This window comes from Ovis canadensis, chromosome Y, assembly GCF_042477335.2.
Source record: "Ovis canadensis isolate MfBH-ARS-UI-01 breed Bighorn chromosome Y, ARS-UI_OviCan_v2, whole genome shotgun sequence".
NCBI classification, from domain to species: domain Eukaryota; kingdom Metazoa; phylum Chordata; class Mammalia; order Artiodactyla; family Bovidae; genus Ovis; species Ovis canadensis.
In genome coordinates, this window is record NC_091271.1 from 6,872,051 (window position 1) to 6,898,871 (window position 26,821).

A 26,821-nucleotide genomic window follows, 5' to 3' on the forward strand; every position below is an offset into this window, starting at 1 on the left:
GTTCCCGACCCAGGGATTGATCCTGCATCTCTTAACATCCAGTGCATTGGCAGGTGGCTTTACCACGAGCGCCACCTGGGAAGCCCACCGCGTAGAGTGACCTGGTCCTGATGCCAGTGCTGCTGAGGAGGAGAAATCCCACCCTAGGTGCATCCCAGACAGGCCCACAGCTCCAGGGGTCGCGGTTGACGTGAAGTGAAGCGAAGTCACTCACTCATGTCTGACTCTTTGCGATCCCGTGACCCACCAGGCTCCTCTGTCCATGGGGTCTTGCTGGCAACGATACGGGAGTGGGTTGCCGTTTCTTTCTCCCGGAGATCTTCCCGACCCAGGGATTGAACCCAGGTCTCATGCATTGTAGGCAGATGCTTTACTGTCTGAGCCACCAGGGAAGTCCGTTGGTTACACAGACCTAACTCTGGGAATGTGACCTGCCACCAGCTCAGACATGTGCGATCACCTAGTTCAGAATCGCTCAGAGAATGGGAGAGCCAACAGGGGTTTAGGAGAAGTTCACACCTTCAAAAGCTTTTGCTCTCTTCCTCCACTCCGACTTCCCAAACATCCCACCTTTTGCTCAAGCTCTGAACCTGGAAAGCATCCTTACTGCTTCTGCCCCCAACCCCAGCACACGTGATGCGAACAGCAGCGTCGCCGAGCGGCGTTTGCTCTTTCCACATGGCTGGACGCAGAGTTCTCAGTGAGAATGTGCCAAGTTGCATCGAATCGCACGAGAAATAACCTGTGTTTTTCATTTAGTGTGTTTTAGGGTGCTTAGAGAACAGTGAGAGCCGGCAAGATACTCTAGCTGGCTTAGATGACCGCTCTTTGAATCTCTTACTTCTGGAGCATTATGGAATGTGCAGAGATGAGTGAGATGTGTCTCGTGTTTTGGGGTGATTGGAATGTCTAGTGAGGTGATCATAACTAGTTTGAGATTGAGAGTGTTGAACAGATTTCGTGTGAACAGGCTCACTGTATGCACAGAGATAAAAGACTGAATTTCGCCGACGGTGGTTGTCCACCATCTGACCCTGTCAGTGTCTCCGCTTCCTAAGAACCCCCTGCTTCAGAAATCTGCGCACGGTTGAAAATGTAGTTGAGATGTTTTTGTTGACTTTTTTTGTTTTTGAATGGCTACAAGGGAGATCTGGCAATTTTTATTGAGTTCACCAGGATCTGTTTTCCAGATTCTATTGTAATATTTACTGCATTAAAAAAAAAATACGTTACAAAATACTTGGTGTGATAAAATGCAATTTGTTGTTGCTTAGTTACTAACTCGTGTCCAACACTTTTGAGACCTCAGGGGCTGTAACCCACCAGGCTCTTCTGTCCGTGGGGTTTCCCAAGCAAGAGTACCAGAGTGGGTTTCGTCGACTTCTTTTTTTTGCCTGATTTTGGATGTATTTTTGTTGACAGGTAACTGAAGACAGAAAACAGGCCTAAAAATAAACCCCAGAAGGAAGACGAGATTTGCCTACATTTGTCTCTGAGTAAGTAAAATTGTAAGATGCATTTGTTTCTTATTCTGTAATGAAGTATCCTGTCAACTGGTCCATGTTTTTTAAAAAAATTTACTATTACTTATTGGCTGTAGGTACCAGAAACAGTGATTTCTCAAGATGTCTTGTAATAGTTGATTTGGGAACCAAAACACGCTGTGTATCCGTCTGTGTTGGCCCTTCGTAATAAACTCCTGTTTCACAGCGCGTTTGGAAAGTCAGAAAGTTTAGGAAAGAGAGATAGAGATGGTTATTTCTTTCATGGTCTCACATTCCGTGAACGTTTCAGGCACTTATTTTCCCTCGGATGGCTGATTTATGAGAAACAGAGGTGGTTGTATTTTTTTATTTTTTATTTTTGATGCTTGTCTTGTATGTGTTTGGAAACGACAGACCTCCACAGCCTAGTTTGTGGTCCAGACAGAAAGTAGCATAAACACCTTGTTGGACAGCATTGTGAGGCCACGTGGCCTGTGCTGGGGGCCCCTGGGGAGGCGTTTTCCTTCCGTCTGAGCCCCACGTGGACTGTTGTGAGAGCACAGAGAACCCAGGCAGGGTTCCTAGGACAGGGACCTCTGGGGTCTGGAGCCATCATCTTGACAGCTGTATTTCACCCAGCTTGCAGCAAGGCCCGGGTCTCACCCAGATCAAGAACTTCCTTTTCAAGACCCCCCCTTTTATGAAAGTCTTCTGTTTCTGGGGTTGACCGTTCTCTCAATCTCTTAACTTCTGGAGCGTTGTGGAGTGTGCGGAGATTAAGTGAGATGTGTCTCGTGTCTTTGGGGAAGGCATTACAGGTCCTAGAAAGCCGTGGCCTGGATGGGTGTCCCATGGACGGTGCTGGTCTCCTGCTGTGGGAATTCCCAGGAAGGATCTACTAACCTGCCTTGCAGCCGCTGAGGAAGGCTGGATCTTCGTCTTGAAGGGGAGACTTGGGCTGGCTTTGGTGGCGCTTGGGATCTTAATGCATAGTGAAGATATGCATTCTAGATGGCGGACTCTATGGGCAAAGGCGTGGAACGAACAATAAGAGAGATGATAAGGGAAAAGTTGATAAGCCCGCCTGGTGGAATGCAGGGGAGTGGTGGGGGTTTTTGTTGTTCAGTCGCTCAGTTGTGTCTGACCCTTTGCAGTCCCGTGGGCTGCAGCATGCCAGGCTTCCGTAAGGAAAAGGCAAGGACCCTGATGTTAACCCTGCCTGCACAGTGCCCAAAGGAGTCTGATTCTGATTCTCTTAGCATCAGAGTGGCTATCTCCATTTACCTAGACACGCCTGGGGTCACATACCCATCAGTAACAGATGGGCGTGTGTAATTTGAAACAGTATCATAGGTGACCTTTTCAACCAACCACCCCCCAGCACCCTGGGGTGAAGAAATAACAGTAAATCCTGGCAAGATAACGTACATAACAACTTGTCTGCCAGACGTGGCCGTATTGTGTTAATGACTTGATTGCGTTGTTATTCACATAGTGGACAATTCACTCATTCAGAGTGTACTTTGGTGATTTTTAGAATACTCACAGAGCTCCACAGCCATCGCCACAGCTGATTCTAAATCATTTCCTTGCTCCCCAAAGAACCCCATGGACCCATGAGAACTCACTCCTTGTTCAGGCCTCCCCCAGTCCCCAGTCCCCACCCGTCGACGGTCAGCATCTCTGGATTTGTTCATTCTGGATGTTTCGAGTGAATGCAATCACCCAGCATGTGTGCGCTTTGTGGATGGCTGGTTTTTCACTCGGTGGAACGTTTTCAAGGTTCAACCGTGTTGTTGCATTGGTTTTGATTACCAGACCCCATTCCATTGGATGAATAGCCCACGTTTGGTGTGTCTGTTCATCAGTGAGGCGCTGTTACTTTTGATGATTTCTATTTTGAAATAACATCAGACTCACAAGACGTGGCAAAAATAGCTTGTGTGAGTGTGCTCAGGTGCTTCAGTTGTGTCCCACTCGTTGCGACTCCATGAAATGTATAGCGCGCCAGGCTCCTCTGTCCATGGGGTTCTCACTGGAGGGAATTGCCCACACCCTCCTCCTTCCTGACCCAGGGACGGAAACCGCAGTCTCTTACATCTCCTGCACTAGCGCCATCCGGGAAATAAAAACAATGGTAAACTGAGGTCTAGGGTACCCTCCCTCGCCTTCCCTGGTCTTTCGAGAAGATACTGTGTTATCAAAAGTAGGAACCTGACATCTGCAGCTTTGCACTGATGCAGCCCTGGTCTGCATTTTAGCAGTTTTGGTGTGTGTGTGTGCATGCATGTGGACAGTGTGTGAGCTATAATCATATGTGGAGCTTTAAGTAACCCCCGCCATAATTCAACACAGAAACCGTTCCATTCACACAGGAAAACCCCTGCATGCCCCACTGCATGGCCACCCTCTGTGGCTCCTGGCAGCCACTGACTTCTCTGGCTCTGTAATTTTGTCCTTCCAAGAATGATTTTTCTGCCATTAGGGTGGTATGATTTGCATGTCTGAGGTTGTTGATATTTCTCCCTGCAGTCTTGATTCCAGCTTGTGGATATTTCTCCCTGCAATCTTTATTTCAGCTTGTGCTTCATCCAGCGCGGCATTTCGTGTGATGTTGTTCAGTGGCTCGGTCATGTCCAACTCTTTGAGATCCCATGGACTCCAGGCCTCCCTGTCCTTCACCGTCTCCTAGAGCTTGCTCAAACTCATGTCCATCAAGTCGGTGATGCCATCCAACCATCTCGTCTTCTGTCGTCCCCTTCTCCTCTTGCTTTCAATCTTTCCAGCATCAGGGTCTTTTCTAAGGAGTCAGTTCTTCGCATCAGGTGGCCAAAGTGTTGGAGGTTCATCTTCAGCATTAGTCTTTCCAGTGGATATTCAGGACTCATTTCCTTCAGGATGAACTGGTTGTATCTCCTTGCAGTCCAAGGGACTCTCAAGAGCCTTCTCCAACACCGCAGTTCGAAAGCATTAGTTCTTCAGCGGTCAACTTTCTCTGTAGTTCAATTTTCACATCCATACACGACCACTGGAAAAACCATAGCCTTGACTAGACGGACCTTTCTTGGCAAAGTAATGTCTCTGCTTTTTAATATGCTGTCTAGGTTAGTCACAACTTCGGCTGTACTCTGCATATAAGTTAAATAAGCAGGATGACAATAAACATCCTTGATGTACTCCTTTCCCAGTTTGGAACCGGTCCGTTGGGGTGAGGTGAGCCTAGTATAAGGGGATGGGTGGCCCGTTCTCACCAACACTTTTCTGTTCATAAAGTCCTAAAAGGGCTCAAAGGACTGCATTTAGAAGTAGCCATGATGCTGAGACAGGTGATTACCTGGAGCCTGGAGACATTCCCGGTAGAATTGTTGATAGTCAGAGCCATACACTGTAGCAGGGGCAAAACAGTGTGTTCTGTGAATCTCAGCTGGGCGGTCCGCCGTGTTACAGACCAACCCGGTTGCAGGGGTTTTTCGTACTAAGGTATTGCAGGCAGTGGCACAGGTTGGGACATGGGTGTTGTTCGGAAGGCTTGGGGTGCCATGGGCTAGATGTACGCTGTTGCTCATTTGTCTTATCAGAAGCCATACAGCATCCAGGTGTCCTGGCAACCATAACTAGTTGATTTGAAGACGTGAATTCCGCATGGATAATGGCGTAGTGCAGTTTCATTTTCTGAGGTCTCCCACTGATGAAAAACGTGTGATGAGGTGCTGTTTGACAGCGTGGTTCAGCCCTTGCTTCCAGTCTTCGCTTGAGCTTTATTCAGTGTTCTTTTCATCCAAACAACCTCTGCCTTCTTAAATCCCCGGAACACAGAGGTAGGGCCCCACAGACATGCCTTCCTCCAGCTTTTCAGGGAAAAACCCACTTTCTCTTGAGAAACCACTTCTTTCCTCTCGAACCCACAAAAACTCGTGCTGTTGGCAGGGGCATGCCCTCAACTGATGGGTCAGGAGTCTAGTGAGTCTCTTCTTCATGGAACTTGATACAAAAGGACATTGTGCTGTGCTAATTCAGTCGTGTCCAGCTCTGTGCGACCCCGTGGACTGTAGCCCATGGGCGCCTCTGTCCATGGGGATTCTCCAGGCAAGCATACTGGAGCGGGTCTATTGCCATTCCCTTCTCCAGGGAATCTTCCCAACCTAGGGATCGAACCCGTGTTCCTTATGTCTCCTGCATTGGCAGGCTGGTTCTTCACTGCTTAGCACCACCTGGGAAGGTATAAATGGACATTGAGTTCCAATAAATTAAAATTCAAGAATAAGCTCTTGAAATTGGCTTCTGGTTGTAAAACGGCCTGAAGGTGATGGCAGGTTTCTTTCATTTCTGACATCTGTTACTACTTCTGACTCTGACACCAAATCAGTTCAGTTTAGTTCAGTCGCTCAATCGTGCCCGACTCTTCGTGACCCCGTGAATCGCAGCACGCTAGGCCTCCCTGTCCATCACCATCTCCCGGAGCTCACTCAGACTCACGTCCCTCGAGTCCGTGATGCCATCCAGCCATCTCATCCTCTGTCGTCCCCTTCACCTCCTGCCCCCAATCCCTCCCAGCATCAGAGTCTTTTCCAGTGAGTCAACTCTTCACATGAGGTGGCCAAAGTACTGGAGTTTCAGCTTTAGCATCATTCCTTCCAAAGAAATCCCAGGGCTGATCTCCTTCAGAAAGGACTGGTTGGATCTCCTTGCAGTCCAAGGGACTCTCAAGAGTCTTCTCCCACACCACAGTTCGAAAGCATCAATTCTTCGGCGCTCAGCCTTCTTCACAGTCCAACTCTCACAACCATACTTGACCACAGGATCAGAGAGTGTTATTTTTCTTAGTGTTACCTTTTGGTAACATGGGTGGTTCCTGAAGATCTCTTTCTTGAGGACAGGGGTTCTCCACTGGGGGCAGTCTTTTAAACCGGCCCCCGCAACCCCGCCGGGACACTTGGCAAAGTCTAGAGACATGTTTGGTTGTCACATATGCTTGATTTGATGGGAAGGAGTGATCCTGGCATCTGAGGATGCTACCAAACACCTCACCATGGACAGGACAGCCGATCCTGGCATCTGAGGATGCTGCCAAACACCTCACCATGGACAGGACAGCCTCTCCCACCTTCTCACACACCAAAGAATTATCTGACCCCAAATGGGCTTCCCTGATAGCTCAGTTGGTAAAGAATCCGCCTGCAATGCAGGAGACCCCGGTTCGATTCCTGGATCAGGAAGTTCCCCTGGAGAAGGGAGAGGCTACCCACTCCAGTATTCTTGGGCTTCTCTGGTGGCTCAGCTGCTAAGAATCTGCCTGCAATGCTGGAGACCTGCGTTTGGTCTCTGGGTTGGGAAGATCCCCTGGAGAAGGGAAAGGCTACCCACTCCAGGATTCTGGCCTGGAGAATCCCACGGACTGTACAGTCCACGGGGTCACAAAGAGTCAGTCATGACTGAGCGGCTTTCACTTCCGCTTTCAAATGTCGGTAGTGTGAGCTTGGCTGGTTTAGGATTTGCCCCGAAACTTGGCATATATTGACTGTTGAGATTCATCCTTTTGAGCCTGTTTTAGTTGATCCAGTGAAATGTCTTTGCAGTTTAATGATGGGGTAGCTTGTGTTTTCCTTCTTTTGGCTAAATAATGTTCCATCGTGTGTGTGCGTGCGTGTGTGTGCGTGTGATGGTTTGTTTACCCCATGGATGGATAGCTGCAAGGAAGGCCCAACACAGGTCACGAAATAATACATCAGTTTTGACAAAAGAAATTAAGTGTGTGTGGGGGGTCCCTTCATATCTGGCCTGCAGCCACTCTTTAGACCTAGAAAGCGATTCCAGGAGGCGTGTGGACTCCATGGTATGGTACTCACACGGAAAAACTCCAGAATCTTCTTTTATACTCTTCCTCAAGTGCCTTAACGCAGAATTCTGCTGATTTAGGAACTGTCTTCTGAGACGAGCTTCTGTTCGTTCATCCCACCTGCCTCGTTCCAGTTGGCCTCCACGGGAGAGAGCCATAGAAGAAGTGTCTGCATGCGTAGCAGGCGTGTTCAGAACCGGGCCCTGTGCCGGCCGACGTCTCCCCTGCCGGCCGACGCCTCCTGTGCTGTTTTCCAGTGAGATGGCTTCCTCCTGAGCTGTCTTTAAAAATATGCATAGTGTACTTATTCATTTTTTGTTTAACTCTGCTGGGTCTTCCACTGGGCTTCCCGGGTGGCTCAGCTGGTAAGGAATCCTCCTGCACACTGTTTGCAATCACCAGGACATGGAAGCAACCTAGATGTCCAGCGGCGGACGAATGGATAAGAAAGCCGTGGTACATATACACGAGGGAACATTAGCCATTAAAAAGATAGTTCTAAGGAGGTGGATGAAACTGGAGCCTATTATACAGAGCAAAGTAAGTCAGAAAGAAAAACACCAATACAGTATACTAACACTTATGTATGGAAATTAGAAAGACAGTAACGATGACCCTGTACGTGAGACAGCAGGAGAGACCGAGATGTAAAGAACAGACTGTTGGAGTCTGTGGGAGAAGGCGAGGGTGGGATGATCTGAGAGAACAGCATGGAAACATGTATATTAATTATCATATGTGAAACAGATCGCCAGTCCAGGTTCGTTGCATGAGACGGGGTGCTCAGGGCTGGTGCACTGGGATGACCCTGAGGGATGGGATGGGGAAGGGGATGCAGGGAGGGTCAGGGTGGGGGACACATGTACACCCGTGGCAGACTCATGTCAAAGTATGGCAAAAGCCACCACAGTATTGTAAAGTAAGTAGCCTCCAATTAAAACAAAGAAAAAAGAAATACAAAAAGGTGATAATACCAAAAACAAAAACACAAAAAAGGAATCCGCCTGCAGTGTGGGGGCCCTGGGTTCGATCCCCGGGTTGGGAAGGTCCTCGTGGGAGCAGGGCGGCTCACTCCAGCGCCGCTGCTGTCTGGGCGTGCTTTCTAGCTGCAGAGGTCGGGGCCTCCTCTCTGTAAAGCTGCAGTGCATGGGCCTGTCACTGCGGTGGCTTCTGTTGGTGAGAGCTCGGTCCCTAGAGTGTTGGGGCTTCAGTAGTTTTGGAGCACTGGCTCTCAGCGGCACGGGCTTCAGAAGTTGGGGCGCACAGTCTTAGATGGTCCACGGCGTGTGGGATCTTCCCAGGGCCAGGGGTCAAACCCATGTCTCCGGCATTGGCAGGTGGATTCTTCACCATTGAGCCACTGGGGAAACCACCTCCTTAGCAGTTGACCACAGCCCCAAAGAGGGCTGGGTGAATGTCCCCCATCTGCCTGCCGCCTGACTCTGCCTTCCTGTTACCACCTCCTTTGCCTTCTCTGCGAAAGTGTCAACTCCGGCGCTGTGTGTATACACTTTTGAGACACTTTGCAATCAATGTGATGAAGTGTTTATGTGAAAGGGTTCTTGACGATTGCTAAACGGGTCTATAACTCAAGCATCATCTACCCAAAAAAAAAAAAAACAGTGCTCTATATTGGGATCTGATTTTGTCCTGACACGGTTATTGCAATACTAAAATCCTCAAGCAGTTGCTGTTTGCTGACGGGGTACACAGCAATGTCTTTCAGCTTGGATGAGGTTAGAATTTCACACAGAGTGGTTGCAATGAATTTCTTTTGACACTTCGTTGCCGAGTAGGAACCCAGAATGGATGTTGAGGTTGTCTGTTCGTCTGTCACAGGTAAGGAGGGCATTTGAGTGTTGCATGCCAGGATTGGAGCAGGATACAGATTTGCCAGGGGTGCCACACAGATATTTGATCTGAGTTTTGGTTTGGGGTGGAAATTGTAGGGTGCAGACTTGGAGTCTTGACAGAAGTGTACTAGAATAGTTGAAAATCTGTTAAACAATTTATATTCTTTCTGGCAAGTTACCTTGCTCAATGAAGTGCTCTGGTAGGATCTTTGGGTCTTTTAAAATACACAGCTATCTTTTACTTTTATTTTTTTCAAAGTAAATAAGGCGCTGCGGTCGACCTTTTATTTTTGTAAACCTGAAGTAAAGCTTCATCGGTAAGGCAGATCCTCAGTGCTGTGGAATTTTCTGGTTTATGTGACTGATTAATTTGAAGCATGATTCACAGTTTAACATGGTTTCTGTTGAAAGTTAATGACATTATTGGGTTCGCATTTTGTCTTTATTTTAGTGCTGCTGATTAATTTTAAGTGTGACTCTCATTTTGGCCTACACTTTCTTTGTTAAATTAATTCCGTTATTGGGTACTTTATTCTTTGGTTTACAGACCTTCTAATTGGAGGCATTGCATTTCAGAATGATAAAGGGCTGGGTATTTCCTGACCTTAAAAATTTTTTCCATCCACTTTAAAGACATTTTTCTGTGTGGCCACATAGTATCTGGTTTACAAAATATCAGTTCAGTTCAGTCGCTCAGTCATGTCTGACTCTTTGTGACCCCATGGACCGTAGCATGCCAGGCCTCCCTGTCCATCACCAACTCCCAGAGCTTGCTCAAACTTGCGTCCATCGAGTTGGTGATGCCATCCAACCATCTCATTCTCTATTGTTCCCTTCTCCCTCCTTCAGTCTTTCCCAGCATCAGGGTCTTTTCCATTGAGTCAGTTCTTTGCATCAGGTGGCCAAAGAATTGGAGTTTCAGCTTCAGCAGCAGTCTTTCCAATGAATATTCAGGACTGATTTCCTTTAAGATTGACTGGTTGGATCTCCTTGCAGTCCACGGGACTCTCAAGAGTCTTCTCCAACACCACAGTTCAAGAGCATCAATTCTTTGGTGCTCAGCTTTATGGTCCAACGGTGACATCCATACATGACTGTTGGAAAAACCATAGTTTAGACTAGATGGACCTTTGTCAGCAAGGTAATATCTCTCCTTTTCAATACGCTGTCTAGGATGGTGATAGCTTTTTTTTCAAGGAGCAAGCGTCTTTTCAATTTCATGGCTGCAGTCACCATCTGCAGTGATTTTGGAGCCCAGGAAAATAAAGTCGGCCACTGTTTCCATTGCTTCCCCATCTATTTGCCATGAGGCGGTAGGACTGGACGCCATGATCTTCGTTTTTTGAATGTTGAGTTTTAAGCCAAAATATACATTCCTCTAAAACACAGAAGTTAAGCTGCAGATATGTTTTTAACCGAGTCTTTTCACAGTGTTCACTTACATTGAATACTGCCACTTTGCGTTCTGGAGCTGTTTGTCTTTGCCTAGCCTAGGATATAGGTGGAATATTAATTTCATGTGAAACTCAAGATAAGCCGGGAGCAGATGGATTTGTGGCTCTCGAAACCTGTGAACTCTGCCGCGACGGAGAGTTCTTGAATACAAATCAAGGAATTCCGGACTGTGGCTAGCTGGGGCTGGCGTGACCTGATTTGCCACAAAATACATCATCCTGCCGGAGATTCATTTCCTGCGATGTGCTTCCTCGGCTTTGGTCCCAACTCTCTGATGCTGCTGCGCTGGACTCCCTTTGAGAGAATGAGATAGCTCCTTCACGTAGGAGCCCCAGGCGTGGGGATCAGGCTTGCTCTATAACCCCTCGGGGGCATTCCGGGTCCCAGGGGCTGCAGCGTGGGGATCAGGCTTGCTCCATAACCCCTCGGGGGCATTCCGGGTCCCAGGGGCTGCAGGAAGTTGTCAGGTGTGTTCACTCACTGGAGGTTGAGCAGCGTCTGCACCCCAGGCTCTTTGTAGCCACGTAGGGTGTAGAAGGGACTTCCCAGGTGGGTCAGTGGTAAAGAACCCGCCTGCCAATACAGGAGACAGGGGTTCGATCCCTGGGTCAGGAAGATTCCCCTGGAGGAGGAAATGGCAGCCTACTCCAGGATTCTTGCCTGGAGAGGCCCACAGACGGAGGAGCCTGGCGGGGCTACAGTCCAGGGGATCGCAAAAGAGTGGAACACGAATGAGCAGCAAGAACAGGTTACTGGCATAGCTGTACAGTTATTGCCACAATTTAATTTTAGAGTATTTTCAGTACCCCCCCCCCAAAGAAACCCCATCCCCCAGAGCCGCTGCTCCCTGTTTTTTTTCTTGTTCTCCTCAGCACCCCCTGCAGCTGAGGACCTGTTGTGTAAGTCTGTGGATTTGCCTGTATTGGGCGTTTCCAGTTAATCATATGTTATATGGCCTCTGGTGAGTTGGTTTCTCTCACTTCTCACAGTGTTTTCAAGATTCACATATGTCGTAGGCTGTGTCCATGGCTTCCTTCCTTCTTACAGCCAGATACTACTATTTCCTGGTTCAGTTCAGTCGCTCGATCATGTCTGACTCTTTGTGACCCCATGGACCATAGCACGCCACGCCTCCCTGTCCATCAGCAACTCCCAGAGCTTTCTCAAACTCATGCCCACTGAGTCGGTGGTGCCATCCAACCATCCCATCCTCTGTCGTCCCCTTCTCCTCCTGCCCTCAATCTTTCCCAGCATCAGGGTCTTTTCCGATGAGTCAGCTCTTTGCATCAGGTGGCCAAAGGATTGGATCTTCAGCTTCAACATCAGTCCTTCCAGTGAACATGGTAGGGACAGACTGTATCTTCTCCATCCACGCATCAGCTCATGGACACGGGTTGTTTCCGCTGTTTGACGATGTCAGTCACGCTGCTGTGAACGTTCCAGTCCTGGATGTGATGTGGATGTGTGCTGCGTGAGATTGCTATGGCCCAGTGAACCGCTGGCTGCCAAATTGATAAAGGGGTGGTCTTTAAAATGTGTGCACACACACACACACACACACACAATGTGTGGAAGTGCATTCAAAAAAATTATATATACATAATCTTACATACATATGGTTTATGTTTATATCGTTGCAGAGATCAGGGGCTGCTTCAGTTCTGATGTTCAGGCTTCTCACTTCGGGGGGCTTCTATTGTTTTGGAGGATGGGCTCCAGGCATGTGCACTTCAGTAGCAGTTGCGGCCACGTGGGCTCAGTTGCTCTATGAGGGGTGGGTTCTTGCTGGACCAGGGATCAAACCCAGGTTCCCAGTCCTGGCCTGGTCCTTCCATACAGTAGAGACGGCTGCAGCCCCGTCTTCCAGAGGAAGAGAAGGTGCTTGTTTGCCGGGTCAAGCCAGGCGTCCACCCTCCGTGTGGCTTCTCCACAAGGTGCCAGACTTCGGAGGGTGAAGTTTGTTGGATCAGCCTCTGAGTGTTTCCTGGTTGAGTGAGAGAAGCCAGCAACGCCTCCACGCTGTTCACCGCTTTCTCTCAATTTGAATTATGGGAAACCCAACCCTGTCCACCAGCTTTTAGGGAGATGGTCAGGGGACCTGGCTGTGTCCTCCTCACTTCCTGTTTGTTTACTTACAGTCCAAGATCGTCAGCCTCTGGAAAGGGCCTTTTTTGCCAGCCAGCCTTGACAAAGGTTGTTTAGTTTCTAAGTCGCGTCCAGCTCTTTTGCAACGCCGTGGGCTGCAGCCCACCAGGCTCCTCTCTTTCCGCGGGGATTCTTCAGGCAAGAATCCTGGAGTGGGTTGCCATGCCCTCCTCCTCGGGGAATCTTCCCGGCCCGGGGACTGAACCCGCATCTTCTGCCTTGGCAGGCTGCTGCTTTACCACTGAACCACCTGGGAAGAAGCCCCGGGGTATTGGCAGTATCGGGGCCCCAGATCCTCCGGGTAAAACTGCCGAGGAAGGTCACTGCTTGCTAAGGCTGTGATGAGATGCTTAAGACTCTCTGCTGAGTACAGTAAACCTTCCCCACCCGCCCGCCACCCACATACCCCAAGTGGAGGTGGTAACCCGCCCCCTGGCTTCCCTGCACCCTCGTCTCCAAAGGAAAATGCTTCAGTGGGAGGTGGGTCTGGAGCTGACAACGATGGGGTGTCACAAGTGATGCCCCACACCTGTGAGCGTCGAAGCCCAGCAGTATGTCACGCCCAGCTGCAGGATAGAACAGGAGGGAGCCCTGGAAATGCTGGGCTGAAAAGGACTCTGTTGGTGGTGTCAAACAAGCGATGTCCTGTGTCCTCCGTGGTTCCCCCACGGCAGGATACGCGGGCGTGTTTGGCACTGAGACCGACCTGGCAAGCAAGGCGGCCTTGGTGGGGGAGGAGGGGGAAACTGAATCGGCCGTTTCTTTGAAGGATACTGCAAATTGTTGCAGCCTCTGGCGTCCCAAGGAAGCTTGGGACAGCTTGCCAGACAGATAGCAGGGATAATAAATAACAGAAAGAAGAAAAAAAGAAAAGAAACTACGATGCTTTCTTTTCCGTGAAAGTCATTTTTATCCTGTTTGCAAAAAAACCATAGATTTCGGTGGGGGGCAGCTGTGTTAGCAATGTACCGAAGACGGTTATCCTAGGAGTTAGATTGAAATCATTCACAGAAATAAGCTCTCTGGCAAACTGGAAACCCCGGCGGGGGGGAGGGGGGGGAGTGGATTTTGCATCTTTATTTAATGTAAAAATTCCTCGAAGCAAAGACAGGCAGGCATTATGTTGTGGTTCCAAGTAGTTTATTGGTTTTTTAAATTTAATTTTCCCTTAAATATTTGTGAATGTGTGAATTACTCTGTGTGCCAACTGTGGAAAATAAAGCCACAGAGAGACGGGAGGAGGGAGGTGTCAGATAAATTCCTCTTCAGCAGAGAATTGAAGAGTACTGTTATAACAGAATCTGTCTGCACAACAACGTGGTGCAAGAAAGCTGTAACAGATTAGAAACTTGCAAATGTGTGTCCACCATCGGGGCCTTGGGAAGCCCTCCCAGGCACCGTTGCAAGCTCCCGTCTGAAATTTTTGCTGTCATGGGGCTTTAGGACCCCTGCCTTTGGGGTGGTGAAGAAGGCACAACTTTATTTTTCGCCTCTTGTAGGGAATGCCCTTGACCTGTCTTGTGTCAGTGCTTACTGACAGAATTGGAAATTGGAGGCAGAATAATTAGATTGACTTGCCACATTTCACGTGTGAGCTGAGAAAGGAGTCGAACGCACACCCTGTTTGCTCTTGCAGGGACTGAGGGAGGAAATGACTGGGAGATGATCCAGCTGGTTGTTGCCTTCCTTTATTTGCATGGAGTTGCAGCTGGGGATTCCAGATCCCGATACAGCCACGTCTGGGGTGGGTGGGGGGGAGTTCTGTTTTCCTGAGCCCCAAGGGAGACAGAGACACAAACTGACATGAAGAGAAGCCAGAAGCAAGCATCGTGGGGCTGCGAGCTGCTTTAAACCCTGCCCCGTCTCTGCACGTCAGCTCTGTGATTCTTCTTTCCCTGGAAGACAGCAAGAGATGGAGCGCACAGCCACTCTGCACGCTGGGTGTGAGCTCTCTTCAGCCACTGGGAGTGGCAAAAAGTCGAGCAAGGGAACAGGGGAAGGTGGAGATGACCAGGAGAACCTTTTTCATGGGTTCATGAAAGTAAAGGGAGCCACGCTGGTACCAGCTTTTTTTTTTTTCTTTTTTCTTTTTTTGACTGCACCGCCAGGGAGTTCTTGGTACCGGTGTTGATACAGGATGAGATGGTTGGATGGCAGCACCGACTCGATAGACAGCAGTTTGAGCAAGCCGTGAGAGTTGGATGGACAGGGAGGCCTGGCGTGCCACAGTCAGTGGGGTTGCAGAGAGTCAGACACAACTGAGCGACTGAACCGCAGCAGGCTGAGCAGCGCTTTGCTGATGTTCCCATGGTAACCTGATTCTCAAGTTGGTAGTCTTAGCAAGGGTCATGTGTCTGACATGTTGATTCCTTTCCTTAGTTCTGTTCGAGTGCTATGAGCCTAGCGCCTGGGAACAGGAATTCGTGTGTGTGTGTGTGTGTGTGTGTGTGTGCGCGCGCGCGCACACGCGTGTCTGACTCTTTGCCACAGCCTGGACTGTAGCTGACCAGTCTCCTCTGTCCGTGGGATTCTCCAGGCAAGAATCCAAATAAATAAATATCTAGTGGATATTTACTTACAAACATGTAATAGATGTTAAATGTATTTATGTGGTTGTTCAGTTGCTAAGTTGTGTCCGACTCTTTGCGACCCCATGGACTACAGCAGGCCAGGCCTCCCTCCCTGTCCATCACCATATCCTTCCTGGAGTTGGCTCAGACTTGAACTCATATCTGGGATAGGTGTGAAGGGGAGGGAAACAATCTTAAGGAGTTCGCTTGTTATCAAGTGGTTGGTCTAATATCAAGCACTATATATTTATATTTATGAATGCATTTATTTATAAACATAATGTAAATATATTATTATATATTATATTTATGTTATATGTTACAATTTTTATAATATATACTATTAATATCAATACATACAATAATATAATCTATATAATTTAATTAATATATTATAATAGAAATATGATCAATACATTTATATTATATAAATATAGAACATATATTAATATATAATATGTACAACTATATTATAATTGTGTATTATATGTTAACATGTATTATAATATATAGTAATATATTAATATATTAATAATACATAATATAATTGATATATTAACAATATAAATGCAGTGTAAATGTTTCTTTATTTGGCTGCACCACATCTCAGCTGCAACACCCAGGATCTTTAGTTATGGCACGCGGGACCTCTTAGCTGTAGCATGTAGGATCCATCTCCCCAACCCAGAATCGAACGCACCTGCCTCCTTGCCTGTCCACTGGGGCCACAGAGTCCCAGCCACAGGACCCCGCCCCACCTAGGAAGTCCCGAGAATTCTTAATTTTTATCCAGTGCACCTAGGTCCTTTGTTCTTGTGATACTAAATATGTGAATCAAGCATTACAGGGAGATGAGGTTTATAAATCGAAGGTATTTGCAAAAAAGTCAAGTGGATGACGGCTGCCCCTGTGTGATGGCCGTTCTAATGACTGGGATTCCCATGGCTTTGCTGCTGTTTCTGTGTGAAAGAAGGTAGTGAGTAAGATCGGATATTGAAGTGGATAGCGTCGGTTAGGAGGAGGGCATGGCAACCCACTGCAGTATTCTTGCCTGGAGAATCCCCATGGACAGAGGAGCCTGGCAGGATACGGTCCATGGTGGGTGGCAAAGAGTCAGACACGAATGAGCAACTGATCACGCAGCGCAGCATCGGTCGTGGATGGTGGGACAGAACGTTGCGACTATAGTTTAGGCGCTGTATGTCTGCTGACATCTGACACGTATACTCTTAGCTTGTTAACATAAGCTTGGAGAGTTGCGGGGGGAGGGTGAATCCCCCAACCCAAGTCATGATGAGGTTTGGGGGCCTTATGGGGGGAAATAGTCATGGAAAAGGGTGGTTGAGGGCAGGAACCACCTGGCAGGGAAGACCCAGTATGGATCCCGGAGATGGAGCCACCATTTCTTGGGCTCTGCCATCCCAGCTAGCGAGGGCTCCTGTTCACTCCATGTTCCCTTCAGCAAAATCTCTGAGGTTTAAGCCTCACTTACGGTGCCCTGCGGAAGAATGATATCTTTGCCTTTGTGTGCACATTAAACGCTGGTGTCCACGGAAAGCACTTGGCACAGTGTCGGGCCCTTCAGCAGCCATTCGGCCACTGAGATGTTACGTATCCTCATCATTTTGCAGCAGAAGAGATGCGGGGTTGCCCAGCCTCCTGTTGGTCTGTCTTCTCTCAGATGCCACGTTTCATGTCCCAGCTCACTGCTCTCCCATGTCCCAGCTGATTTAAGTTCCTTTTTGTTCCTCTTTGGTCGCTTCCCTGGTGGCTCAGCTGCTAAAGAATTCACCTGCAGTGCGGGCGACCTGGGTTCGATCCCTGGGTTGGGAAGGTGCCCCCTGGAGAAGAGAAAAAGGCTACCCACTCCAGTATTCTGACCTGGAGATTTCCATGGACCGTACAGTCCATGGGGTCGCAAAAAGTAGGAGACAACTGAGCGCCTTTCACCCTCACTGTTCAGTTGCTCAGTCATGTGCTGGGGGTGGGGGGTGTTTCCAGTTTAACAATGTCCTTGGCTCAGCTCTGTCCTCTTCCCTCTGTCTTTATCTTGCCTTCTCAAGAAGTTGTTAAAGAGTTTTTCATTGCAGATAAGAGAGGTTGACTAATCTGTTTCTGTGTATCCCATCTCGTACCTTTTACAACCCATGTTTGCTGTTTTTTCTTCTGCATAAGAACAGCCATGAAAAAAAAATCGCTTTCAGCGTGATTTATCACCACCATTTGTAACTGGTTTCTAAATAGGGTGTTTTTTTTTTTTCCTAATGGTTCTCGGATCATTGCGATGCAATCTACTTAAGTACTCTCCACTTGAAGGGGAAAATCAGTGTGTGAGTCTGGAGTGAGGGTGGAGGGGCCTTGGGGGGTGCTTCTGAGCGTCTGGGGCTTTCACAGATCCTGGTGTTTACCTATCGCTGGAAAGTTAGGACGTGAAGGCGGTGAAGAATGGCACTGCGGTTCTCCTGTGTTCCGTATGGTGGAGAACTCCGGCCGATTTTCACGCCTGATACGGTGACTGAACAGGAGACGTGATGGCCGGTGAAGGCTCGGCTACCAGCCTCCCGAGAACAATGTGTTCTCCCTGTGTGCATGCCTCCCTGGGTCCTGCTTAGCTACCGGAAACCCAGCCTGCTCTGGGGAGCTCGTGCGTGTCTCCTGGGGGTGGACAGCTTAGCCTGGCTCCCTGCACACCCCAACCCCCAGTGTGTGGAGGCCCCCCGTGAAACCCCACGTCTGCTCATTCAGATCCTGCCTGCCTGTCCAGGGTCTGGGGTGCTGGAGGGAGGGCTGGCGGGTGACAGCGCTCAGCTGTTTGGAGTGTCGTCCGGGTTGGAGAACCCCCGGGGAAGGCCGTTTAGAATCTGGGGGCCTCTTCCAGCCCCCAGTGTCCTCCACTTGCGCACGCTGCCCAGATCAAGCCTGGAGAGGTGTGCGGACCGCTGGAGGGGTGGGGTTGATCTGAGGGGGGGTAGCTTTGCTCTTGCCCCAGCTAGAGGGCTCCCTGACCTTCTCCCCTCACCCTCCCCAGCAGCCTTTGGCTGGGATGCCTGCCAGCATTCACTCCCCAGCCCACACCCAGCTCCGAAGCGTCCCCCCCACCTTTTCTTAAGCCCACCATCGACCCTAAGGCAGCCTTTACCTCCCCGCCCCACCCCCACCATCGCCTCCCCTCTCTCCCTGACTTAACACCCCCGCCTGATACTGCCGGAGCTCCCCACTATGGACTACCCCGCCCACCTGAGACCCCAGAGAGGTGCCAACAGGAATTGCTTAGGAAAAGCGAAGTCACTCAGTTGTGTCCGACTTTCTGCGACCCCATGGACTGTAGCCTGCCAGGCTCCTCCGTCCGTGGGATTCTCCAGGCCAGAATACTAGGGTGGGTTGCCCCTCCCTTCTCCAGGGGATCTTCCCAACCCGAGGATCAAACCGGGGTCTCCTGCATTGTAGACAGATGCTTTACCGTCTGAACCACCAGGGAAGATTTTCTTGGGAAGGACCAGCATTTATAGAGCAGGGTGAACTTGTTTGAGACTCGTTTGAAAGCACCTCCAAGAATTTTTTTATATCCATGCATATGTTGCTGTAATAACCTCCCCACTTTTAGGTATCTGTGTTCTAAAAGGGGCCTTCTCTGGTAGCTCAGCTGGTAAAGAATCCGCCTGCAATGCATGGGGGAAACCTGGGTTCCATCCGTGGGTTGGGAAGATTCCCCTGGAAAAGGAAAAGGCTACCCACTCCAGTGTTCTGGCCTGGAGAATCCCGTGGACTGTACAAGTCCATGGGGTCGCAAAGAGCCGGACGTGACTGAGCGACTTTCACTTGACTTTACTTCATTCTAAGAGGAACACAGTTGTGTCCCGGTGTGTGTTAGTTGTCAGGGATTCCTAGGCCGTCATTTGATAGCTCTGGGTATTAATTGTACTGGGTCGTGGGGAAAATTTCTCAATGACAGCATTCCGTATTAATGCAGCCCTCCCTGCCCGCACCCCCTACCCCCGCTTTCTGCTTTACTCTCTTTCTGGGGTTTCTTCTAGGAATTTGTCCTTAGCCTTCTTTAGTGGTGAACTTCCCGGGTGGCTCCGCAGTAAAGAACCTGCCTGCCAATGCGGGAGCCCCAGGAGACGCGGGTTCGATCCCTGGGTTGGGAAGATCGCCTGGAGCAGGGAATGGCAACCCACTGCGGTATCCCCACTGGAGCATCCCGTGGACAGAGGAGCCTGGTGGGCTACATTTCATGGGGTTGCAGAGTCAGACACAACTGAGCAACTGAACCTGCATTTTGTGGTGCCTTGCCTAGAGAGGGGAGAATTATTTCAGAGCCTAACTTCTCAAGAATCTACAGGAAATACATTTTTAGCCTTGAGGGATCCTTGTATTGTCCTTGGAGATTAGACATGTTGAAACAAAACTTTTTTTTTAAGAGCCAAAGACTAGAATCACCATGTTGTACCTCGGTGGGTTTATTTTGGTTTCTTGTCTCCAATTTATTCACATAGACCTGTATTCTCGCAGCCTTCCCCAACTGTGCCTACAGCACAATTTGCATTCCCTCTGTCCAAGGCAGACGGCTTGAAGAGCATCTTGAAATTTCAGAACCTGCATTTCATTGTCACCTCGGTGTCAGCTAGCCGAGTGGAGATGTCACTCTTTCAGAGGTCTCCAGAGCAGTGCGTGGGTGCGTGTTCAGTCACTTCAGTCATGTCCGACTCTCTGCAACCCCATGGACTGTAGCCCACCAGGCTCCTCTCTGTCCAGGGGATTCTCCAGGCAAGAACGCTGGAGTGGGTTGCCATTTCCTCCTCCAGGGGATTGTCCCAGCCCAGGGATCGAGCCCACGTCTCTTCTGATTTCTGCACTGGCAGGCAGCTTCTTGACCACGGAGTCACCTGGGGAGGCCCACTCCAGAGCAGAGTTTCAGTTGAGCCAAGTATAAGTTCCATGATGTGAAGACGTGGACACAGCCAGACAGGCTGGAACAGAGCTGGCCGGGTGCCCGCCCTGCCTTTGCAACAGCCTCTCACCTCCGTGATGTTCTCCTTTCTCACCTGTGTGTTTGCACAGCTGCGCTTTTCTTCTAGTGAGGTTACAGAAGGTAGACTTTGCAGGGAGTGGAGCTTTGGCATCCTGGTGAATGGGGAGGGGACTTCAGAATGTCCAAGTGAGAGGGCAAACCCATGTCCTGAGTCTGTGCATGGTCTAGCCCCTTGGCCCTGTAATATACACGGTGGTTCTTAGACCCCCCTCTGACACTCAGACTCGCTCAGGGGGCTCGCTCAGTGGGAAAGAATCCGCCTGGCCCTTGCAGAAGACGCAGATTTGATCTCTGGGTCGGGAAGATCCCCTGGAGAAGGAAATGGCAACCCACTCCAGTACTCTTGCATGGAGAATCCCACGGACAGAGGAGCCTCGAGGGCTACAGTCCATGGGCTCGCAAAGAGTCGGACATGACTGAGCACCCAGCTAGATAATGGTCCGACGACAGGAGAGCCCTGAAGGTTTTGTTGCCAATAATAAGACTAGATGGGCGTATCACGTTTTATTTCCCTTTGCTGGCAGCGAAGTGGCTTAACAGCTTTGTTGATAAGACCGTGCTCAGTATTCCGTGTTTGAAATGTAAATACCTTTTTGCCCAAATGTTAACCTGGCTTCAGGGTTTTGATGTAGAGGGTTCATATAATAAATAGTTCCCTTGATTGAATTGCTGGCTGCATGGCTCCTGGGTGCCGCCGCCTTTCAGACGCCCTCCTTGCCAGCGTCTTGCCGGCTTTTAGGGAGAGGTCGTCAAACGTGAAAAGGAATCCGGAACTGTGGTTTGAATCCCTGGGACATTGGAAGAATTGAATGCTAGCAGGGGAACCAGGGAGGGCTTATAAATCTTTTTCGTGTGTCCGCACCCTGGGTGGGTTTGGTCACCAGCCTGAGTTGAACACAGTGCCAGATTCTCTCAGCTAACATCTGGTAACAGTATCCCTCCAGTCCGCTCCATGAAATCACGCAAACTGTGTTGGGAACAGTACTTCCTAAAGGTTTAGGCAATTCTGTTTCCATGTCATCATTTACATACAGTGGGTTCTCCCAGACTTCAGGAGGGCTGAACATCACATAAGTACACGGGAAGCCAGTCAGCTGTGGCGTATTTATTTATTTTTGCAGTGTGTGCTCGGTGACCTCTCACAGTCCCCTGCACTCCGCACAGTTGATTTTGTAGATAAAATCACAGGGAGACTGTTTAGGGAGGGAACAGACAGCCGCACTCATGACTGGGAAGACGTTGCAGGCAGACGCGTGGCTTCATTAGTGGAGAGTGGATGTGAAGTGTTTTGCAAGTACTTTGCAGATGCTGAGCCAGGATGGTTAGATGTGGCCCTCGTCAAGCTGCTTACGGCTCCTAGGGAAGATGAGAAATGCTTATTGTTATTTCTCGCGCCAGTCAGCCCTCTAAAGTCTTGAGTGTGTCATAAGCACAGGTCAATGAAGTCGGCCGTTCAGCACAGAATAGCACCAGGGCAGTTTTACCTCCGATTGGGGCCATCAGGCAGGGTCTGGAGTTACTGGTGGTTGTTAACAACTTGGGGAAGAGTGCTCTGGGTTTTTCTTGTGGGTGGAGGCTGGTGGGCAGGCCAGCACCCCTGCCCCCCCCCGCCACGAGGAGTCAGCATCATCCCCCAGCATCCTTGTCTACCCGGGACAGCCCACAACGTCCGCGGAGAGGGTCCCGCCTCCTGGGTCGGCATCACCGCCCTTGTTAGGACCTCCCATGCTCCCATCTCTGAGGTTCTGAAGCCACCCATTAAACGCCCTTCCCTCTCCGTGTGGCCTCTTCTGTTCAGGGGGAGGTAAGTGGCCCCCTGGATCTGGCTTAGCATCTTGCAGGGGCAGAAGGGGAACCCCGAGGTCCTCACTCCCCACCGTCTAGAGTGCCGCCCACCTACACGGCCCCCCGCCGCCTTCCGTTGTAGTCTCTGGAAACGCACGTGTCAGCATCTCCCATCGCCCTCTCTGGGATGCACGAGTTTCATCTTGTTTTAGATTTCGCTTTAAATTCATTCAACCAGGCTTTTCCCCTGGTGGCTCAGACAGTAAAGAATCCGCCTGCCAATGCAGGAGACCCTGGATTCCATCCCCTGGGTCGGGACAATCCCCTGGAGGAGGGAATGGTAATCCACTGCAGCGCTCTTGCCTGGAGATTTCCACGGACAGAGGATCCTAGTGGGCTGCAGTCCATGAGGTCGCAAAGAGCCGGACAGGACTGAGCAGCTAACGCTTTTGCTTTTCACTTTGAACTTGTTCATGGAGGCTGGTGGGTGTGTGTGGGGGTCTTTGCTGGACATGTGCGAGAGGATGGGAAGTCATCACAGGGCTTTCAGCTGTGAATCCGGGTATGGACGAGGTTTGTCTCCAGGGTATACACAGGAGTCCATAATGTGCCCAGGATCGTCCTGTAGCTGTCTTTTTTTGTCACGTAAAGGCAGACAGTTCACTTGACTGACTCAGTGAAAGGGTGCAGAGCAGTTGGGCTTCCCAGGTGGCTCAGTGGTAGAGAATCCACGAGCCGATGCTCCAGGAGACCTGGGTTCGATCCCCTGGGTTGGGAAGATCCCCTGCAGGAGGGAACGGCAACCCACTGCAGTATTCTGGCCTGGAGAATCCCAGGGACAGAGAACCCTGAAGGGCTACAGTCATGGGGTCGCAGGGAGTTGGACCCGACTGAGCGGGTAAACAGCAACAACACAGAGGCGCAGGAGGTGGTGTTCAGCCCGAGCGGGGAGAGCCGTGTCCTGGTGGAGGGGGCTCGCAGTATCCCCAGCCTTCCTGGGGAAGCCCAGGGAGTAAGCTGGTGGGGGACCCTGGACGCCCACATCACAGCTTACCTTAACCCATCACACCTGGAGCATCTCGTTATGCATAATTAGGTGGAGGCTTTACATAATTGACATTGACGCTCAAACATTCATGAAGGAAAAGTCATAAATGAGACTAATCATTAAGTCTTCAGTGGATACGAGGACCCAGGGTAAAGCAAATTAGAAATATAGATTCAACACTGATAGAAACGGAGAGGGGTGTTTAAAAGCCTTCAGGCTTGAAGCTGAGCCAAAGAATTGATGCTTTCGAACTGTGGTGTTAGAGAAGACTCGTGAGAGTCTCTTGGACCGCAAGGAGATCCAACCAGTCCATCCTAAAGGAAATCAGTCCTGAGTATTCCCTGAAAGGACTGATGCTGAAGCTGAAGCTCCAATCCTTTGGCCACCTGATGCGAAGAACTGACTCATTGGAAAAGATCCTGATGCTGGTAAAGATTGAAGGCGGGAGGAGAAGGGGACGACAGAGGATGGGATGGTTGGATGGCATCACGGACTCGATGGACATGAGTTTGAGCCAACTTCAGGAGATCATGAAGGACAGGGAAGCCTGCTATGCTGCAGTCCGTGGGGTCACAAAGAGTCAGACATGACTGAGTGACTGAAGAAGGGAGACTTGGAGCATAGCTGCTGCTTTATTTTAGAATGCGAGCTTTGTTGTCACGCCAGAGGACTGAACTGCCCCGACAGTGGACCCTATAGAATTCTTCACCCTTCATTTATTTCATGAAATTCTGGGGGCGTTTTTCCTCCCAGAGATATTAATTGGGAACAACAGTGGATGCCCACTCTCTCATGGTTTTCTAGCCCACACACATACTCAGCCACCCACTGGTCAGAATATATTCTAAATGCCGAAAGTCAATGGGCGTGATAGACACTGATAGAATGCTTTTTAAAAAAGAACGAAAGAAAGAAAGAAATGCATGATATGCCCAAGATTTATGGGAAATGTTTAGGTCAAGCAGCCCTTGAGTCCAGAGTGTATGTCCTTTGGAAGTTGTCCCGTGGGATGGCCCTTGGCAGCCCCCGCTGCTGCATGCTCAGATGTTTTATTGAAGCAAGAACCTGAGCAAGGAATTCTGAGCCCACCCTGGCCCTGTCTTTAGTCAGTGTTGTCCTTCAGGTGGCACTAGTGATAACGAACCTGACTGAGACTTGGCTTTGATCCCTGGGTCAAAGAAGATCTCCAGGAAGATCCCCTGGAGAAGGGAATGGCAACCCACTCCAGTATTCTTGCCTGGAGAATCCCATGGACAGAGGAGCCCGGCAGGCTACAGTCCGTGGGGTTGCAAAGAATCCAACACAAGCGACTTCACACACACACACAATCTTGATCTCAGAGTCAACTACATCACATATTAGAACCCAAGGAGAAAGACGGGTTCCTTGTTCCTGCTGTCTCGATCTTTATCGTGCCATCTGAATGTGGCAGTAACAGCGATCCATAGTGAATGGCTAAGCTCAGAATCCTGTGTGAATAAGTGGGCATGGGATACGGGCGGATTCTGGGTGGGAGGCATAATGAACATCTGTGTCCTGCGATGGGTGATACCCGAGCGCTCACAGGCGTTAAGAGGTGGGAGAGGAGCAGAGACGCTGACAAGTACCCAGGGTTGTGTTGGGCCAGGGCTGGCCGTGAGCTTCCAGGAGATCTGCGGGCTGTTCTGCCAGGCAGGCTGACCCTGGGAAACTCTTCCTTGCACTTGGACGTGAGACCCACCCCCAGCTGGGGCTCCCAGGTGGAGACAGAAAAGAGTCAAAGCTTCTCCTGGGTTCACAGGAAAGCCGTAGCGGTGATGAGAACTGTAAATGTGTTTCTCCACCCAGGCTTCGGTTGTTGGGAGCTGGCTCGGTCTTGGTGAGGATGAGGAATTAGCTGGTAGAGCCCAGGTTTTTGTGTGTGTGTGTGTTTTTTTTTTTTTGAAGCACAGTAAAGGACAGGCCTGTGCCACTTGGCAACTTTTCTATAGGGGCCGGCCGTGGTTCCTTTAATGAAAGGTCATGAACATGGTGTGTGAGTGGGAGAAGGGTTTGGGGGAGAGTGGATACATGGATAGGGTAGCAGAGTCCCTTCACTCTCCACCTGAAACTATCACAGCATTGTTAACTGGCTATACCCCAATACCAAATAAAAAGTTTTAAAAAAAATAGAAGATAGCAAACAGAGTTGGCATTAAAAAAAATTTTTTTTGAGCTATTTTATTTAAATGCCCTGGACCTAAAAGTACCTAGCATAAGAACTTCCTTGGTGGTCCAGTGGTTAAGACTTTGCCTTCCAGTGCAGGGGGTACAGGTTCTTTTCCTGGTCGTGGAGCTGGGATCCTGCATGACTCATAGCCGAAGGACCAAAATATAAAGCAGAAGCAATATTGTAACAAAATTAATGAAGACTTTAAGCATTTTTTCAAGTGTCTAACGTATAGTAGATGCGTGCCGTGTGTGTGTGTTCAGTCGCTCAGTCATGTCTGACTCTTTGAGACCCCATGGACTATAGCCCGCCAGGCTCCTCTGCGGATTCTCCAGGCAGGAAACTGGAGTGGGTTGCCGTTTCCTCCTCCAGGGGATCTTCCCGACCCAGGGATCGAACCTGCATCTCCTGCATTGGCAGGCTGATTCTTTCCCACTGGGAAGTCTGGGAAGCCCTATAGATGCATGCCAAATATTTGGTCAATAAATGAATGGATTAATAAATGGCTTTGAATGCTATCTCTATTTCTTTTAAAAGATCATGAACGTTGGACTTCTCTAGAGTATTCCTGACACTTCCCGTTTGGGGAGATCTCTATAAAATGGGAAGGTGCTCTGCCTTCGAAATGTCAGTCATTTGTGAACCCCACAGAAGCCCGGGAGAGACTGGGAGCCCCAGTGAGAACACCTGTCTGGTCTGCGGTTGTCCGCTATCACAGGGATGTATTCAACCTGCATCATTGGTGGGAAATCAATCTTTGGCACTGCTGTGTCTCGATTGGATCGATAAATCTCCCTAGGTCTTCATTTGCTCTTAACTGCCTGTGATGGAAACCCAGCAGGTCATCACAGCTTGGAGAAAATACCAGAGAACAACGTTCCTTCATAAGAGAGAAGACTCCTGACCCCGCCTCCACTTAGGTAATATTGGTAAGCATTGCTGACCCCTGTTGGAAATGCTTGTTGACAGGAGCTTAAGTCATAAAAGCTTGCCTGTGCTTTCCCGCGATCTGTACAAAGCCATGCTTCATCATATAGTCTTTTCATAATATTATATCTGAATTTAATTCAGTGCAGCCAACCCTTGCTGAGTGTTTTTGTGTGGATCGAGCATTATGCTGGGTATGGGAGGTACACCGATAAATAAAACTTCTTTTTTTTTTTATCATCAGATTGCACTGGGCAGGCCTGAAAATGGCCAGACCCCTCAGTCACAAGGGAGCAGAGGGACAGGTCTTCTTTCTTGGTAGAGGGAAGACAGACGAGTCAGGATGTGTGGACTGAGTTACAGGCACTTAGGGGACCACTCGGGAGTTGGTTGAATGAAGTAATCAGCGCATGTTCTAGGGCATTACCTGTTTTTGTTTTTGTTTTTTTTTTAAAAGAAAAATCTTCGTACATCAACTGAAAAAGTCTTTTATTCATT

The 26,821-nt window shown here is 49.5% G+C and overlaps 1 protein-coding gene across 5 annotated transcripts in view; it reads left to right on the forward strand.

Annotated features, from left to right (window-relative positions):
- The window catches only part of LOC138431416 (F-box-like/WD repeat-containing protein TBL1X), a 247,993-nt gene that overhangs the window by 91,245 nt on the left and 129,927 nt on the right, over nucleotides 1-26,821 (forward strand). For all 5 annotated transcript variants that reach the window (XM_069573549.2, XM_069573552.1, XM_069573551.1 and 2 more), the window contains exon 2: nucleotides 1,423-1,496. The gene's annotated coding sequence lies outside the window, so the exon portion shown is untranslated. The remainder of the gene's footprint in view (nucleotides 1-1,422; nucleotides 1,497-26,821) is intronic.